Raw genomic sequence first — 17,555 nt, forward strand, 5'->3', positions numbered from 1 at the left:
CCTAAACCTTAGTGTGCTGGCGGTCCATCTGTTTTTGACCAAGACAATTTTTCACAGTGAACAATAGGCATAAGAGGAAGGGTGAGGGAAAAAAATTGGTTCGCGATTGGAGGAATAAGCAGATTTCCATGAGAAGATATATTGCAAAGTTTCTTTATATTCGTTTGTATTGTTGATTTATACAAACTTTGTTTAATTGAAAGAGACCTTTTAAGAAAAACATTGTTTTGAAATAACATTTGCAGAGCCAATCTTCTTTGAATGTCTTCACATGAGGATCACATGAGGACGGGTTATACAGAAGCTAGCAAAGATCCATGCAAGGGCACCATTCCCTGCCATGCCAGGGGAGTTAGATCATTTTAACCTTGCAAAGAGAACATTTTTAGGAGTTTCAAGCCCACAAGAAATCATCAACCAGACGACGACATAGATTGGCATGTTGCAAATTCAAATTCTGTTGTACTGATCAATTTCTGAGTGGGTTCCACACCTATTTTCTTTCATAGCATGTGGATGAGATTTGGTAAAGTCACATCCAATTGACTGCCACTTAAATATACTTTGGATTTTCTGCCTGGAAAATATAATCTAAATACCCAAAATGGATCTTATCTTAGTCTCACATACCCTAATTGCTTTTTGAAGACACATAGCAAAGCTAGGCAGCTATATCTTATAGATGGCTGGTTCTAAGACTATTGTTATTATTGCTGAGAAACAAAGTCTTTAAAAGGCAAAAGACAATCGATCATACCAATTCACACATTTGAAATATACAACTATATTTCTTATAGTTGATGTTATGTGAAGAGTATTTTAAATTTGTGCTCCCCTCCAATTCTAAATGTTTCAAAATCTTTAGTTTTGATATTATTTACAAGCATAATCAGATACTGTATAAGTAACATACCACAAAAATCATCCAAATAGGACAAGAAATAATACATTAAAATACATATAAATGCCATGTGGTCTTACCTTAATTTCAAATGTTTTCTCATCTGCAAAAGAGACAAAAAGAATTTTCATAAATCATTTTCATCTTCAAGTATCATAGTAAATCCAGCTAAACTTAGATTTTTAGAACATGCAGTACTAACTGTTCATCTGAATGTTAAAGTACAGGTGCATCATTGTCAAACTACAAAAAGCGATTTCACAGAAATGCATTGCAATCAGGTTCTCAGATGGACTTTATACCCAATGGAATAAAGTGATTGTCAAATTTAGAATGGTACACTTCCTACAATAACAAAATCCATTAATGTTGGATACATCTCCAAATTCTTGATAGAATACATATAATGTAGATAGAAAGAGCTTATAGCATTTATAGTCAACAGTTGACTGCAATCATGCATTCTTCTCTACTCTAGAGATCAGTAGGATATTTTTTGCTTTTCTTTCACAGAAAAGTATCAACAATGTACAAAAACCTTTTTTTTTAAAAAAAATCATAATTCTTTAACAAAATGTTAAAATTCAAAATGGAAAAAATTCAAAATGCCAAAATTACGTTTTTTTGGTTGCTGCGACATTGCATTAAAATGCAATAACGGGTGATCTAAAGAATGTATCTGAACCAAAATGGTATCATTAAAAACATCAGCTCGTCACGCAAAAAATAAGCCCTCACCCAACCCCAGATCAAGAAAACTGGAGACGCTACGGGTATAGGAAAATTGCACAATTTTTTTTATTTTTATTTTTTAGCAAAGTTTGAAATTTTTTTTTACCACTTAGATAAAAAACAACCTAGACAGGTTTGGTGTATATGAACTCGTAATGACCCAGAGAATCAAAATGACTGGTTAGTTTTAGCATTTAGTGAACCTAGCAAAAAAGCCAAACAAAAAACAAGTGTGGGATTGCACTTTTTTGCAATTTCACAGCACTTGGAATTTTGTTCCCGTTTTCTAGTACACAACATGCTAAAACCAATGATGTCATTCAAAAGTACAACTTGTGCTGCAAAAAATAAGCCATCACATGGCCATATTGATGGAAAAATAAAAAAGCTATGGCTCTGGGAAGGAGGGTGAGCGAAAAATGAAAAAGCAAAACCGAAAAAAGCAGGGATCATGAAGAGGTTAATTGGCCTCCTCGGGTTATGGATTGTTCACTATCATCGTTAGGAAAGGCCAGGTGATGCAAATTTACAAGCTTTATAATAACATAGCCTCCACTAACTTTGCGCTAAAAAGCATTAGCCGTGAGTTCTTCAAAACAACTGCACTCTGACAATGAAAATGGTGGTGAAGAAGGCTATGAGAAGATAGCCAAGCTTTTTCAAGTTGCCCTTTCCTAAGTTTAATATGTAATTAAGAAATGACAGTAAACAGGAGCAGTGGAGGTCAAGATAAGGTGTAAAAGACCAAGCAAAATTTCTGTGAAAGTTGCTCATTGGATTGCTAGAGAGGCAAATCAGAATCCCTGCTTGATTGCAAAAGACTTTCAGAAAGATTTATCAGACTCTGGAGTAGTGGTACATTGTTCTACTGTTCAGAGACACCTGAGCAAAAATGGCCTCCATGAAACATAAAACCTCTCCTCCATCATCACCATAAAATTCAGTGTCATAAGTATGCAAAAGAACATATAAATAAAACTGATGCATATTGGAAACCGATGAGGTTAAAATAGAACTCTATGGCCACAATGATCAAAAGTATGTTTGGAGAAAAAGTGACTGAGAATTTCAGGAAAAGAACATCTTGACAATTATTAAGCATGGGGGTGGATCAATCATGCTTTGGGGCTGTGTTAAAGCCAATGGCACTGGGAGCATTTCACGGGTAGAGGGAAGAATGGATTCAATGAAATGCCAGCAAATTCTTGATGCAGATATAACACCATCTGTAAAAAAGCTAAAGTTAAAAAAAGAGTATGGCTTCTACAAATGGAAAATGATCCTAAATACACATCAAAATCCACAATAGACTACCGCCAAAGTCACAAGCTGAAGGTTTTACAATGCCCCTCACAGTTCCCTGCTCTGTACATCATTGAAAATCTGGGACTAGACCTCAAAATAACAGTGCATGCAAGATGGCCTAGGAATCGCACAGAACTAGAAGAATTTCCCAAAGAAGAATTGATGAAAATCCTTCAAACAAGAATTGAAAGACTTGACTGGCTACAAAAAGTGTTTACAAGATATGATACTTTTAAAAGGGGATTTGACTAGGAACTAACCATGCAGGGTGCCCAAACTTTTCCATTGCCCATTTTCCTTTTTGTAATTTTTAAAATGTGAAAGATGAAAATATATATATATATATATTTTGCTTAAAATGCAAAGTAAATGTGTCATCTTTAACTTTTAGAGATAATTTCTTCTTGCTTAACTGTTTACAATAACAGTAATTATGAACACGGGGCCCAAACTTTTACATTCACTTTCACATTCACACCTTACATTTACAGTTTCTCTAAAATTCATTTGGGAAACAAAATAACATTATTTGTTGTGAATGAAGACAATTTTTTTTATAATGATTAACTGTGGGATCATGCATTAATCCAATATGGAAAACCGTAGGGGGTGATTTATCAAAGATTTTTTGCCAGATTTGTAGGGATGTCATTCACTATGTGTGCCTCATCTGATTCATTAAGAGGCTTTAGCATCTTAATTGCTGCAGTTAATGGCTTCAGTGATATAAACCCCAGAAGTTTCCCTCCATCACATTAAATCCTATGAGGGGTTAACAGACAATTTGATTAAAGCGCTTGGTTTTTTGTGGATAACCATAGAGTTGGTGAGAGGGTGTCCACCTTATCTCCACCCCAGGGTGCGGTCTGGGGCTTAAATAGCTGGCCTCCAGAGGCAGTCATTGCTCACTGTCTGGAGAGGAAAACTCCAGAGAAGTTTTTGTGAATTGCTAATTACTGAATCGTGGGTCTTGCTAACCCTGAGTTGGCTGATCCCCACTAACTCAAGGACTGTGCTTAGTGCTGCCATTTTGTATTGTGTTGCCCAGATGGCCGTTTCTACTTTGCGCCTCACCTTGGTTTATGCTGCATCTAATAAACCAAGGACATTTTTAAAGAGACAATGTTCACATGTCTACCTCCATGTACAGCTGAGTGAGACGATCTACCACACAGTTTTGGAGTGGAGTTGCTTGGGTTCACTAGAAGTAAAACAAATAGGGTCTATCTTCCATCTATACATATCAAATGCACATGCACTTTTAATTGCATCATAAACTTTGTTTTTATGATGTTTCCTCTTTTTTTAATCCACGTTTGAGGAGAACAGCAGGACCAAGAGGCAAGTGATTGACTTCCAAGTCAGATCTAAGTGTTGTTCTCTTCTGTTTATTTTTGTCTCAGAACCTGTGCCCATTATAGGTTCCTATGGTATTATCATGCGCAAGACTAACTCTGACTGTTATAGGATGTCACCGCTACACAACATATTAGGTGTGTTAGATGCTGAGTTCCTGCCTCTGCACAGGGGGAATCTCGAACCACCTCCGCTGCGGTCTCCCATGCTTCTCCAGCTGCAGTGGAGCCTGCTCAGTGGAGACGTCGGTCCCAGCATTTGGCTCAGGCTGATACTGGGCGACTGGTTACTACTGTTCTTCCAGGCTCTGCCTTTGTAGCCAGTACTGGTCAGTGGCAAGCAGACATCTCTGGGACTATGTCCTGCTTTTCCCCTTCTAAGCATGTCCAGGGTAAGACCTCTCATTGGAGGTCGGGGGTCACATGCTCAGATACTGCAGCAACTCCCATTGGTTCTCTAGGAAGGTCCTGAAGTTGATCATGTACTGTAGCAGCTCCCATTGGTCCTATAGGAAGGTCCTGAAGTTGTTGCAGCTATAAAAGGTTCTCATGGCCGCATGGCCATGCGCTAGTATCAAACCAATGTCTATGAGCTTAGCGCCAGTGTGGTCATTACTGGATGCGGTTAGGGTTTGGCTGAAATAAGCCGCTAGAATACCGGCACCTCCGGTGAGGAGTTGTTTGTCTGTTTTCTCTGACTGCATGACCACAGTTTGCTCTGGTTGGTAGCTGTCTATCTCTGTGAGGTTAACAGGGCACAGCATCTTGTTCCTAGTGACTCTGTGGAGTTAACAGAGTTCGCTTATACCACCATATAGCGCCACCATTTGCCAGCAGCAGGTTCCTCTCCTGCATGGTGGATCCTGGGTTGCAAACGCACCTAATAATACATATGTACAGTGGGGCAAAAAAGTATTTAGTCAGTCAGCAATAGTGCAAGTTCCACCACTTAAAAAGATGAGAGGCGTCTGTAATTTACATCATAGGTAGACCTCAACTATGGGAGACAAACTGAGAAAAAAAAATCCAGAAAATCACATTGTCTGTTTTTTTATCATTTTATTTGCATTTTATGGTGGAAAATAAGTATTTGGTCAGAAACAAACAATCAAGATTTCTGGCTCTCACAGACCTGTAACTTCTTCTTTAAGAGTCTCCTCTTTCCTCCACTCATTACCTGTAGTAATGGCACCTGTTTAAACTTGTTATCAGTATAAAAAGACACCTGTGCACACCCTCAAACAGTCTGACTCCAAACTCCACTATGGTGAAGACCAAAGAGCTGTCAAAGGACACCAGAAACAAAATTGTAGCCCTGCACCAGGCTGGGAAGACTGAATCTGCAATAGCCAACCAGCTTGGAGTGAAGAAATCAACAGTGGGAGCAATAATTAGAAAATGGAAGACATACAAGACCACTGATAATCTCCCTCGATCTGGGGCTCCACGCAAAATCCCACCCCGTGGGGTCATAATGATCACAAGAACGGTGAGCAAAAATCCCAGAACCACGCGGGGGGACCTAGTGAATGAACTGCAGAGAGCTGGGACCAATGTAACAAGGCCTACCATAAGTAACACACTACGCCACCATGGACTCAGATCCTGCAGTGCCAGACGTGTCCCACTGCTTAAGCCAGTACATGTCCGGGCCCGTCTGAAGTTTGCTAGAGAGCATTTGGATGATCCAGAGGAGTTTTGGGAGAATGTCCTATGGTCTGATGAAACCAAACTGGAACTGTTTGGTAGAAACACAACTTGTCGTGTTTGGAGGAAAAAGAATACTGAGTTGCATCCATCAAACACCATACCTACTGTAAAGCATGGTGGTGGAAACATCATGCTTTGGGGCTGTTTCTCTGCAAAGGGGTCAGGACGACTGATCCGGGTACATGAAAGAATGAATGGGGCCATGTATCGTGAGATTTTGAGTGCAAACCTCCTTCCATCAGCAAGGGCATTGAAGTTGAAACGTGGCTGGGTCTTTCAACATGACAATGATCCAAAGCACACCGCCAGGGAAACGAAGGAGTGGCTTCGTAAGAAGCATTTCAAGGTCCTGGAGTGGCCTAGCCAGTCTCCAGATCTCAACCCTATAGAAAACCTTTGGAGGGAGTTGAAAATCCGTGTTGCCAAGCGAAAAGCCAAAAACATCACTGCTCTAGAGGAGATCTGCATGGAGGAATGGGCCAAAATACCAACAACAGTGTGTAGCAACCTTGTGAAGACTTACAGAAAACGTTTGACCTCTGTCATTGCCAACAAAGGATATATTACAAAGTATTGAGATGAAATTTTGTTTCTGACCAAATACTTATTTTCCACCATAAAATGCAAATAAAATGATAAAAAAACAGACAATGTGATTTTCTGGATTTTTTTTTCTCAGTTTGTCTCCCATAGTTGAGGTCTACCTATGATGTAAATTACAGACGCCTCTCATCTTTTTAAGTGGTGGAACTTGCACTATTGCTGACTGACTAAATACTTTTTTGCCCCACTGTATATACTCGGTGCGTTCCACCAACCCTAACAAGGTGGATATCTTTGCCCTGTAGCAAAGTTTCTGGTGATGTATTAATAATACAGCTTTCAATAGAACATGCCCATTTTTATGTAGATTCATAAAGAATACAACAAAAAAGGCCTAGACACATTTTGGAATAAAACCAGAGCTATGTAGTAGGGCCTTAAAGGCCACCTGGCAGCTGATTCATTATGCCCTAAAGCACGGCAATATAATCAAGAGTCTTGTAGCATTATCGCTACCACGTATGTTTTACTCTTAAATTCTGCAGTGTTTCAAACAAAGCATACTTTTGGCGATTATGCATCTCCTATGACAAGTCCAAGGCGTGTTTTCGGTGGCTTCCCCTCACTTGCTCCCCTAGATTAACAGGTCTCTCCCTATACACATAGAGAGTGTTTCAGAGTAGAATGCATAAGGCTACAGTAATGCAGCCGGTATCTGATTATTGCTGCCTGTGGTTCAGGAAGCATTTACCAGCTGACAGGTTCCCTTTAAAGATCTTTATCAATAAGATATTACAGCTTGACATGAGTACGTATAGAGGTTATAAGGTGTGTTAATATGGTTTTGTGCATCAGTGGAATCTCGTTAATTGGACTATAGTTAACTTACTATAGATGAAACAATTAACTAATCTCGGAACTGTTGTTGCACCAAACATTATTGATCCAAAACATCTACCCTTGTCTCTCACTGAAATTTACAGATACTGTTAAACTGTAATTATGTTACGACTTGAAGAATATCATGGATTGATTATTTACCGATTTGTATCTGACTTATGACAAAGTACTAATAATAATGATGGATATAAACAATAATGTGCAAAAAACCTTCTCAGCCATACAACGGTGCACTGGAGAACTTTTTTTGAAAATCTTATGAAAAGCAGTTTTCATGTTAGATTATATATATGCTTATTCAGTTTGTCCGCACTGACCTCAATTGCAGTTTGAAACTATATAAGAGTTTATGTAGCTGGATATAAAATGAGCTCATAGTGTTCACTGGGATCCCAGTGGAGTTGCATTCTCTCCGCCATTCCCACAGAAAACAGACATGATTTATGGCTGTAAACATTTTCTTTCTATTAAAAATGTTTTTAAGATAGGTCCTGATGAAGCACTTTTCCCTTACCATAATGGACATAATACAAGTATTGCTGAATACAACATTGCAGGTCAATTTTGTTTTGTCTATAAATTTTACCTGTAACGATTGATTTATACATTTATTGTTTGAGAATGTTTTGTCTAGGGAATAAATTAGCCATGTTTATTTATGATTTGTGCAAAACGTTCTGCGCTATTTTCCTATTTTGTGGGAGTCCAAAAAGGTTGTCTTTGGTCATTAGTTTTCTTTCTTTCTTTCTTTCTTTCTTTCTTTCTTTCTTTCTTTCTTTCTTTCTTTCTTTCTTTCTTTCTTGTTTGAATTAATCAAATTGTTCCAATTTGTCCAAGAAATTGAAACCACATAAAAGTTATTCGATGTGAATAAAACATTCCTTATGATTTGCAGTATTGTCAGACTAAGTCATCACAACAGATGAATAGTCCAGCACTCTGAAAAAAAATATTTGTTAAAACAATGTCATTTTATGAATCCATTTTAAAACAAAATAAATTCCACAAATATAAAAACAGGACATCTTGGGAAAAAAAGCAATACTTATGTGTTTTCACCAAGTAAACGAGAACCATTCTTATTCATTCTTGGACCATACCATTACATAAGCTGTGTTGACTTAGGCTTATCACACTCCAAAGTGTTGTTTTTGTCCTTGCACCACTTTTTATAATTTTTATATGAAGTCATGTATGAGGTGAGCTGAAACATTTTTGTTCACTTTTTTAGTGAAGCATTTTCAAATTTCTGAGTAAAACAAACATATGGTGAAAAAAACGCTCAGCACGCTACTCTCCTTTCCCTCTGCCACAGCCTTCCTTTCAGTCATCCATATAATTCGATATTGCTTCTTTTCTTTTGCACTGCATGCCTTAAATCTTCTTTGACACTTCAGGCATCTTCCCTCTGCACTAGGGCTTCCAGGACTGAGTAGGTCACTAGTGTCAAAATGTATGTTTTGACCTCAAACCATTATAACATTTGTAACCAGAAGCACAGACAAAACCTTGGGCAACACATGTCTAAATGAGGATTATCTTAAGATTAGTTGGCGCTTCAGACAAAGCAAGTGATGATGTTGTGAGTCACAACATGTTTCATGATGTCAGAGGCCTACTCAGTGGCTAATGCCCCTGTACAGTGGAAAGAACTGAAGAAGACAATGCATGCAGTGCTGAAAAAAAATTGAGGATGTTGGGCAGAAGGCTTGATGATGGAAGCAGAGGATAGGGTTCAGATGTTACTTTTTACAATAAAGAGGATAAAGACAGTGGTACTTACTAATCCAAGTTTTATGAGCTTTCCTTTATTTTTCCTACAGTAAATATCAGGAGAGGGTTAGTAGTGTGGATAGGTGATGGCTGTGCACTTATGGGCCCCACTAACAACATGGGACCATCATCTCTCCACCTCATGTACTACTGTTTATTCGATTGCTGTAATGGAAATAAAGAAACGTTCAGGAAACTTAAACTGGTGAGTGCCACTGCCTTTATTCTCTTTTATGGTATTATTTATATACAGCGGGGAAAATAAGTTTTTGATATGCTGCCAATTTTGCAAGTTTTCACATTTACAAAGAATGGAGATGTCCGTGAATTTTTTACCGTAGGTACACTTCAACTGTGAGAGCCAGAATCTAAAAATAAAATCCAGTGTCTCAAATACTTATTTTTCCCACTATATACTGTTTGCAGATTTTCGTGAAAAAGCTGGACAACCCCTTTAACGCAAAATGTCTGATTTGAATCTACAAACATCTAGACTCTACATATTTATAGTACTGGTCTTCTCTTATACGTTAATTGGACTTCATTAGTCTACTGGACTCTGGTATCACCACATCCTCTGGACACTATGTAGGTACAGCCCTATTTACTAACCAGAAGAGTAGTTTGATTGTTCACACAATATCATATATCATTAAATATGCAGAAATCACACAATGTGATTTTCTGTTGTTTTTTTAAGATTTTGTCTCTCACAGTTGTAGTGTACCTACGGTAAAATATTACAGACTTCTCCAGTCTTTGTAGGTGGGAAAACTTGCAAAATTGGCCATGTATCAAATACGTATTTTCCCCAATGTATGTATCTATTAAAGTTGAGCACCAGCTGAGCAGAGTTTTGCTTTACACTCCAACATAGAAAAAAGTCATAGCCTATCTCTCATTACTTAAAATAAAGGCAAATATTTCTACTGTTAGGTGACTCTACCTGGTTATGTAAACTGAAATATAATTTAAAAAAATGTTGCACCTGGGGAACGTATGTCTCAAGAGTCTCAGCAATTTTATATTTCAGCACTGCAAGTCTTTCAAGTGTTCATCTCAACGTAAGTAGACAATTTAGCAAATGAACTGTAATTGGGTACTTCAAATGCTAGCCATCAACATTAAATTATTGTTAGGCTAACCCATCCTCTTTGGTGGGACTGGATGACTACTACACCTATATCACTACATTTGATCTTTTTCAGAAATCAGAACACACATCACTGATATTAATTTTCCCACTTGCTAAAACGTTGACACTTTTTGTACTCTATTTATGTAGAAAAGAGATTAGAGATATGAAAGTAAATTTGAACAGAACTAAATTTTACCCAAATTTTACAAAAATCCACATTCGCCAAATGCGGATTTTTTATAATTTGCTACCACGCAGTTTCAGTAAAATTGTAGCTGATATCCACCATTTTTCTGAACCATAATGGCTGTTTAAATGGTTAGAAAGATTTTTAAAAAATGAAAGTCACCTCTCTCCTTTTTGTCCCCTCGACTGCTCACCACCACCCATCCAGTCATTGCCACATCTTCTGCTCTTCAGCCATTCAAAATGGAATCTTTGATCTCTCACACTGAGCTGGACTTTCCAATGTTATGGAATGTTATGGCGCCCGGGGGAGTTCTGCTCAGATGCAAAAGAAGTCAATAGCGTTATAACATCACAATGTGTGCCATTGATCTCTCCCGGGTGCCATGACACCCTGACTTCTAGCATAGTGTAAGAGGATCACAGATTTCAATGTGAGTGGAGGCAGATCAGAAGATAAAGTGAGGACTTGACAGGTGGCAGTGAGCAATGGAAGTGAGCAGAGGGTGAGTATAATGATTCTTTTTACTTTTTACATATTACGTTTATAATGCTGGGGGGCCTGAAGAGATCCCAGAGTATTAACAGACTATAAATTAATGGAAAAGTTAATTGAATTTCATTGAAAAAAAGGTGCTTTTTTTCATTTAAAACGTATTTTATTATTTCTTGTATGGCTGCAATTCATAAATATGTTTAAATCCTGGCTAAAAAGCAAGCGAAGTCAACTTCTTATCCCACTTTACAAAGTGTACAAATGTACAAACTGACATGCATGACACAAATGGCTTCAAATTCTGGTATATATGCCCAGTAACTACTCTACTGGTCTAAAGTAAAATGGACTGAAAAAATAGTAATAAATCAATATTAGCCTGTGTTATTGAATGGAATAAAACTGATTTTGGAAGCTGTAACATCATCAGACTTAATTTTATTTTCTCCATTGATGATTCGGATTCTCTACTACAATCTACATGAAGCAATGCAAGTATACACAACTCTGCCAACCAATCTGTAACATGCTACCAATTAACAGTCATATATTAATAGAAGTTTAATTTATGAGTTTACATTTATAATGATGGTGCTTAGTGAACATATCTAATACATCATTAGCACAGCTTCATTTCTGAGCACAATTCATGCAGATGGGCAGTGGTTCATGCCAGATTTTTAGCCAGTCATCCAGTTTTTACACTGTATTGTTGTCTAAATTAAGCAATACTTGACATATAATTCTAAAATGCCAATTGGTTTAATGCCACCCACTGAAATGCATGATGCAGACACAAGCAATACAGAGACACGATATTTGCTCTGACTAGAGATTCAGCTCCATATCTGGGAAATTGTTCAATTTTATTCATATCATGAACAGTAAAAAAAAGAATATGTGGCTCTATAACAATTATATGCAGATAATTATTTAGTTGTTGTTAGTACACTTATTTCAATTAAATATATGTGTTATAGTTTTCTTCACCTCATAAGGACATATTAGGCCGGTTTCACACGTCAGTGGCTCCGGTACGTGAGGTGACAGTTTGCTCACATACCGGAGCCACTGACACACGTAGACACATTAAAATCACTGCATCTGTGCAGATGTCATTGATTTTTTGCGGACCATGTCTCCGTGTGCCAAACATGGAGACATGTCAGTGTATGCATGTCCTGTATGCGGTCATGTGGGGCCGCCCATTACAGAAATGAATATGCAGCTCCACCCCTATAGGAGGTGGAGCCGCATATTCATGACTGTAATCGGCGGCCCCACGTGACCGCTCATACAGTAGAAGCTATAGTAGAAGCTGCGGCCAGGACAGGACACTGCGAGGGAGCCGGGTAAGTATTTTAATAACAGCGGGCGGCCGCACAGGGGGTGGGAGGGGGGTGGGGACATGGATCTTTATGTTAAACACGAGAAACAAACAAAAAAAGGATTATTCATATCTTCTTTACAGCAAACGCTGCAGCAGAAAAGATATGAATGGTGGCTTCAGCACCACGTGGGGGGGACAGCGCTTATCTCTAGCGCTGTCTCCTGCATGGTGCGTGTGGTACCCAGTCGGCACACGGGCGGCACACGTGTGCTGCACGTGTGCCACACTGATGTGCCGCAGAAACGCACGGGCACACGGACATGGATAATTCCGGTACCGATTTTCCGGTACCGGAATTATCTGGACGTGTGGGACAGGCCTTAAAATGCGTATTAGTTGTAATTTATTAACCACTTCCTGGAGGGGTCAATTTTTGATTTTGCGCTTTAACTTATTTTGCCACACGAGGGCTTCTTGTTTTATGCAGGACAAGTTGCAGTTCGAAATGACACCATTCATTTTATCATCTATTGCACTGAAAAATGGGGAAAATAATCAAAGTGGGATGAAATGTATGAAATGTTGTCTAGTTGTTTTGTATTTCACTGGTTAAAAAAATTCAGAATTTTGTAAAAGAAAATTTGCTTTGTGTCGCTATTTTCAAATATAGGTAACGTTTAAAAAATTTTTGTATAGCAAGCCGCAGTTTTTATTGTAGTTTTAGAACGTTAGTTTTTGTTTTTATTTATTTATTTCAGTACATTTGTTATTTCCATAGCCTTCTATTTCTTTCTATTTGTGGGGAGATGAGGCAACCAAAAAAAGATTTTAGATTTTTTTTTTACCTTTATGTCACATACCATATTGTATAGGTTAATGACTTTTATATTTATATATATAGGGTTTTAACAAATGTGGCAGTGCCAAATATTTATTTGTGGCTGTATTTATTTTTGTATTGGGAAAAATTGGTAATTGAATGTTTTATGTTTTTTAATTTATTTTTTTTAAATATAACCTGGTACTTTTTGTTTAGTCTTATAAAGAGACAAAGACCTTTAATCAGTTGATCACTTGTACTAAATACTGCAGTACTTAAGTGTAGTGAACATAATGAAGATTGTGGTGTCCAGGATGTCAATTTACCCTAAACCCACCCTAAAGGCTGAGTCACACAAAACGATATCGTTAAAGATATCATTGCAATGTCACGCTTTTGGTGACGTAGCAACGATCCCGCTAACGATCTCGTTATGTGTGACAGCGACCAATTATCAGGCCCCTGCTGGGAGATCGTTGGTCGATGGGAATGATCAGGACCTTTTTTTGGTCGCTGATCACCTGCTGTCATCGCTGAATTTTTTACTTTTACAATGGTAACCAGGGTAAATATCGGGTTACTAAGCGCGGCCCTGCACTTTGTAACCCGATGTTTACCCTGGTTACCCGGGTGCTGCAGGGTGACTTCGACATCGTTGAAGATAGTTTCAACAATGCTGAAGACGTTCCCCTGATCGTTGGTTGCTGGAGAGAGCTGTCTGTGTGACAGCTCCCCAACGACGACACAACGACTTACCAACGATCACGGCCAGGTCGTATCGCTGGTCGTGATCGTTGGTAAGTCGTTTAGTGTAACGGTACCTTTAGTCAAACTTTTTAAATGCTTTTATCAGATACTGATGGCAGTATGTAAGTGGTTAAACATCAGAGATTGTAGCTATCTCTGATTGCTGCTGTTAGAGGCAGATTCCAGCTCCTTATCTAGCACGTCTGTGTGGAGGATGTCTGGAAAGAGTTAATATTCTTTTGCATAGTGATCTATGACATGTGATCTGTATTTAAAGTGCTTAATCTGTGGTGTGATTTATCCATTATCATATTTCACAGTTCATATATAAAAATAAAATCTCATGCAGAATAATTATTTAAAGATGTGTGATATCACAAGTGAAGTTACAAGGTAACATCTTAGTCATTACTATGATCACATGTTTTTGATTATTTAAGACTAAAAGTTTTATTGAGAAATTCAACAACTTTTAATGTCAATTTCCTTGTCTAAAACACATAAAAGCACCCACTTATTATATTGACAAATATATCATACGTTGTCTACATACCTCCGATAGTATTAGTCTCTGTTCATACTGCTATTTTGAATCCTATTATTATACATCATCATAATTGTGGAATAATAAATCTAACAGTCCTAGAAAATCTGCATGCTGAACACGAGTGGTTCCAAACAGGCTGCATGCCACCCAGATTCCATTATATTGCCATATAGGAAAGATATATATCTTGGTACCGTGTTAGCCAGTAGATAGAAAAATATTTAGAATTGAGAGTCCTCAGTGGTTGATACCTTTTAATGGCTAACTTAAAAGATGGTAACAAATTGCAAGCTTTCCAGACTACTCAGGTCTCTTTATCAGGCATAGACTTCTGATTTTGTATTAGTCTTTGTCTGATGAAGAGACCTGAGTATTCTGGAAAGCTTGCAATTTGTTACCATCTTTTCAGTTAGCCATTAAAAGGTATCCACCACTGAGGACTCTCAATTCTAAATATTATTTTATTGCCAGGCATTTTAACACTTCAACTTTGAGAATCTTCAATGGCGTTTTCTGACTAAGACTCCAATGCAGGCGTTAACATAGCCTAAAACAGTGACCATATAAAATAGCAATCAAATAACAGTAACTGGTGTAAGCAATAGTAACAAACTGTATGTGCCATCTCACAACTAGATATCAAATCCAAACTGCTAAACTACTCCAGGCAAAAGACATCCCATTAAATGATTGTTTGTTATATTGTTAAATTAGCACAACTTGTTCTTTATTTATCACTATGAGTATATGGGCTCGCTCACATCAGCATCTATACTGAACTAGTGCTATCTGAATTTTTATCGGATAACACGCCGACTAATGTTATTTAATGGGGCACGCACATGTACAATATTTTTCACTTGACACTACCTGTCTGTGAAAATCTGCTGACATTCAGATCAAACTCTGATCAGAGTTTGATCAGAGTGTCCTTTGCATAATCAGTCCGATTATCACAGATGAGAGAATCTACAGTGGTCTGACCATTGTCTACTGTGACTATAACCAAGTTGTGTTGTTCGAAATGAGACATTGTCTGTACTAATTACTTTCACCAAGTTTTAATCCTACTTTGAGTGATGCAGCCTTCCACAAAGGTTTAGTTTACCAAATAACAGTATCTTACAGTGACCAAATGCAAGAGCTATATAGTATCTAAATAAAATTTCACAATATTCACCTCTATGGTACTACATGAGAAAAAATTTGAATGAGAGATACAAGATCAATTTGGTATAAATTTGTATTTAAATTTTCCCATTTTAAAACGTGATATTATATTATTAGTATATGCCATCACTTTATGATAAGTGAGGGTCTAATCTTGGCGACCCACACAATCTTGAGAATGAATAGTTTGTAGAAGCAGTATTGTTTTTTACACAACTGATAACTGGAGTGCTTCAGGGTAGAATTACCAAAATGCCACTAGGCCCTCAAGCATCAGACTAATTGTCTCACTTCACTCTATTTAACTATTTATATTATTTCAATTTAAACTTTATTATTTCATTGTAAAATATAGAAGACAACACACATGATTAATATTACAAACCTGACAGTTCCTCTATAAGTATGTTTCTTCAGTACTATGTTAAAACAATTGTGAGCACAATCCATATAAATGAATGAAACCAATAATTTGTATGTGGAGTGTTTGCCATGATTGTAGTTCACAGCACTATTTTTATAACAGAGTAACCAGTAAAATACATCAGTACATTGGCCTGTGACATGGTTCACCAGGTACTTCAATTTTCAGGGGCACCGAGACACATGGCGAAACATTCTATTATGTACTGTTATTTTCTACAAGGACCAATATATTTCACTAAAGATCTCTAAAGGGGTTGTCCTATGAATAAAAGTTAATTTTAATCAACAGATCTTAGAATAAAAATAAGTTCCACAATTGGATGTGTTTACACAGTACACAGCAGGGGCACATTTATAAGATTATTTCAGCACAGGAATATGTTATTTAAACAGATCCAATTGTGGAAATTATTGTTAGTACAAAATCTATTTTTTAAAATAAACTTCCTAGGCTATTAATGTCAGTTCTAATATACAAAAACCCGCCTATAAAGTGTCCAAAGTGGATAAAGAGGCATAAGGCTAAATAGAATAGAATATTTAATTGAAAATATTATTAAAATATCAGAAATACCTAAAAACAAGGGTATTTTCTCAGAGGTAACAGGGTGTGGGCTGTTAGTGTAGGAAAGGATTTTAGCAGCAGCAGGTTTAATTTGAAAAATTCACATAAAGTGCACTAATGGAAGAAATATTCCTTACAAATAGTAAAGTGCAAACTAAACAAATGTCAGGGAATAAAGTGACTGTAGTCAAAGTAAAAGCATATACTGTATATACAGGGATCAATAAGTGCTTATATGCATATATAGAGAGCAGCCACATAAAACAAGATCTTATGTTAACTTACATTAGTATAAATTCCAACAGCAAACACACCACAGCCATGGCCCTGACAGCGCCGTTTCGCCTATCTGGCTTCTTCCAATGGGGGCATGTGTAACACTTCTTTAAATATTTGCATACGCACATGCAAAATTTATTGAGAAAGGCTTATTGTAGCCAAAACGTCACCACACCACCAGGGATATTAAAGATGAGGAAATTTCATTTATTTTGCATCCAGACAAAAACAGAAATAACTGAACTTTTTTGGTCTCACATTGGACCTTCATCAGAGTAACTTGCTGGTTCAGAAGGATAAGACAGTGTGCTTCAAATAAGCTGGAAGGATGATAGGAGGAAAATGCCTGAATGCTGTTGAAGGATCCATGTGGGGCGACTGTGGTCACTGCTTCAAAGTACTGTGTGCGGAGGTCCCGGGAGCTGGACAGGAGGACGCTCACACGGATGTGCTGCACATAATCTGATCTACATATACAGCATCCAGCACTTGGTCACAGCGATAGTAATTACCTATAAAGGACATGCTGAACTGAATTCTGATTCCCCATGCAGCATCCAGTCCTCTACCACAGCGACGACAGTCACCATTTATGGACACGCTACATTTAATTTAGCCACATTCAATCTTGC

At 37.6% G+C, this 17,555-nt stretch overlaps 1 protein-coding gene across 20 annotated transcripts in view; it reads right to left on the reverse strand.

The window, feature by feature from the left end:
• PTPRD (protein tyrosine phosphatase receptor type D) overlaps nt 1-17,555 on the reverse strand; it is a 2,959,440-nt gene that overhangs the window by 2,551,224 nt on the left and 390,661 nt on the right. For all 20 annotated transcript variants that reach the window (XM_077249189.1, XM_077249205.1, XM_077249204.1 and 17 more), the window contains exon 2: nt 982-1,004. The gene's annotated coding sequence lies outside the window, so the exon portion shown is untranslated. The remainder of the gene's footprint in view (nt 1-981; nt 1,005-17,555) is intronic.

This window comes from Ranitomeya variabilis, chromosome 1, assembly GCF_051348905.1.
Source record: "Ranitomeya variabilis isolate aRanVar5 chromosome 1, aRanVar5.hap1, whole genome shotgun sequence".
In the NCBI taxonomy this organism is placed as follows: domain Eukaryota; kingdom Metazoa; phylum Chordata; class Amphibia; order Anura; family Dendrobatidae; genus Ranitomeya; species Ranitomeya variabilis.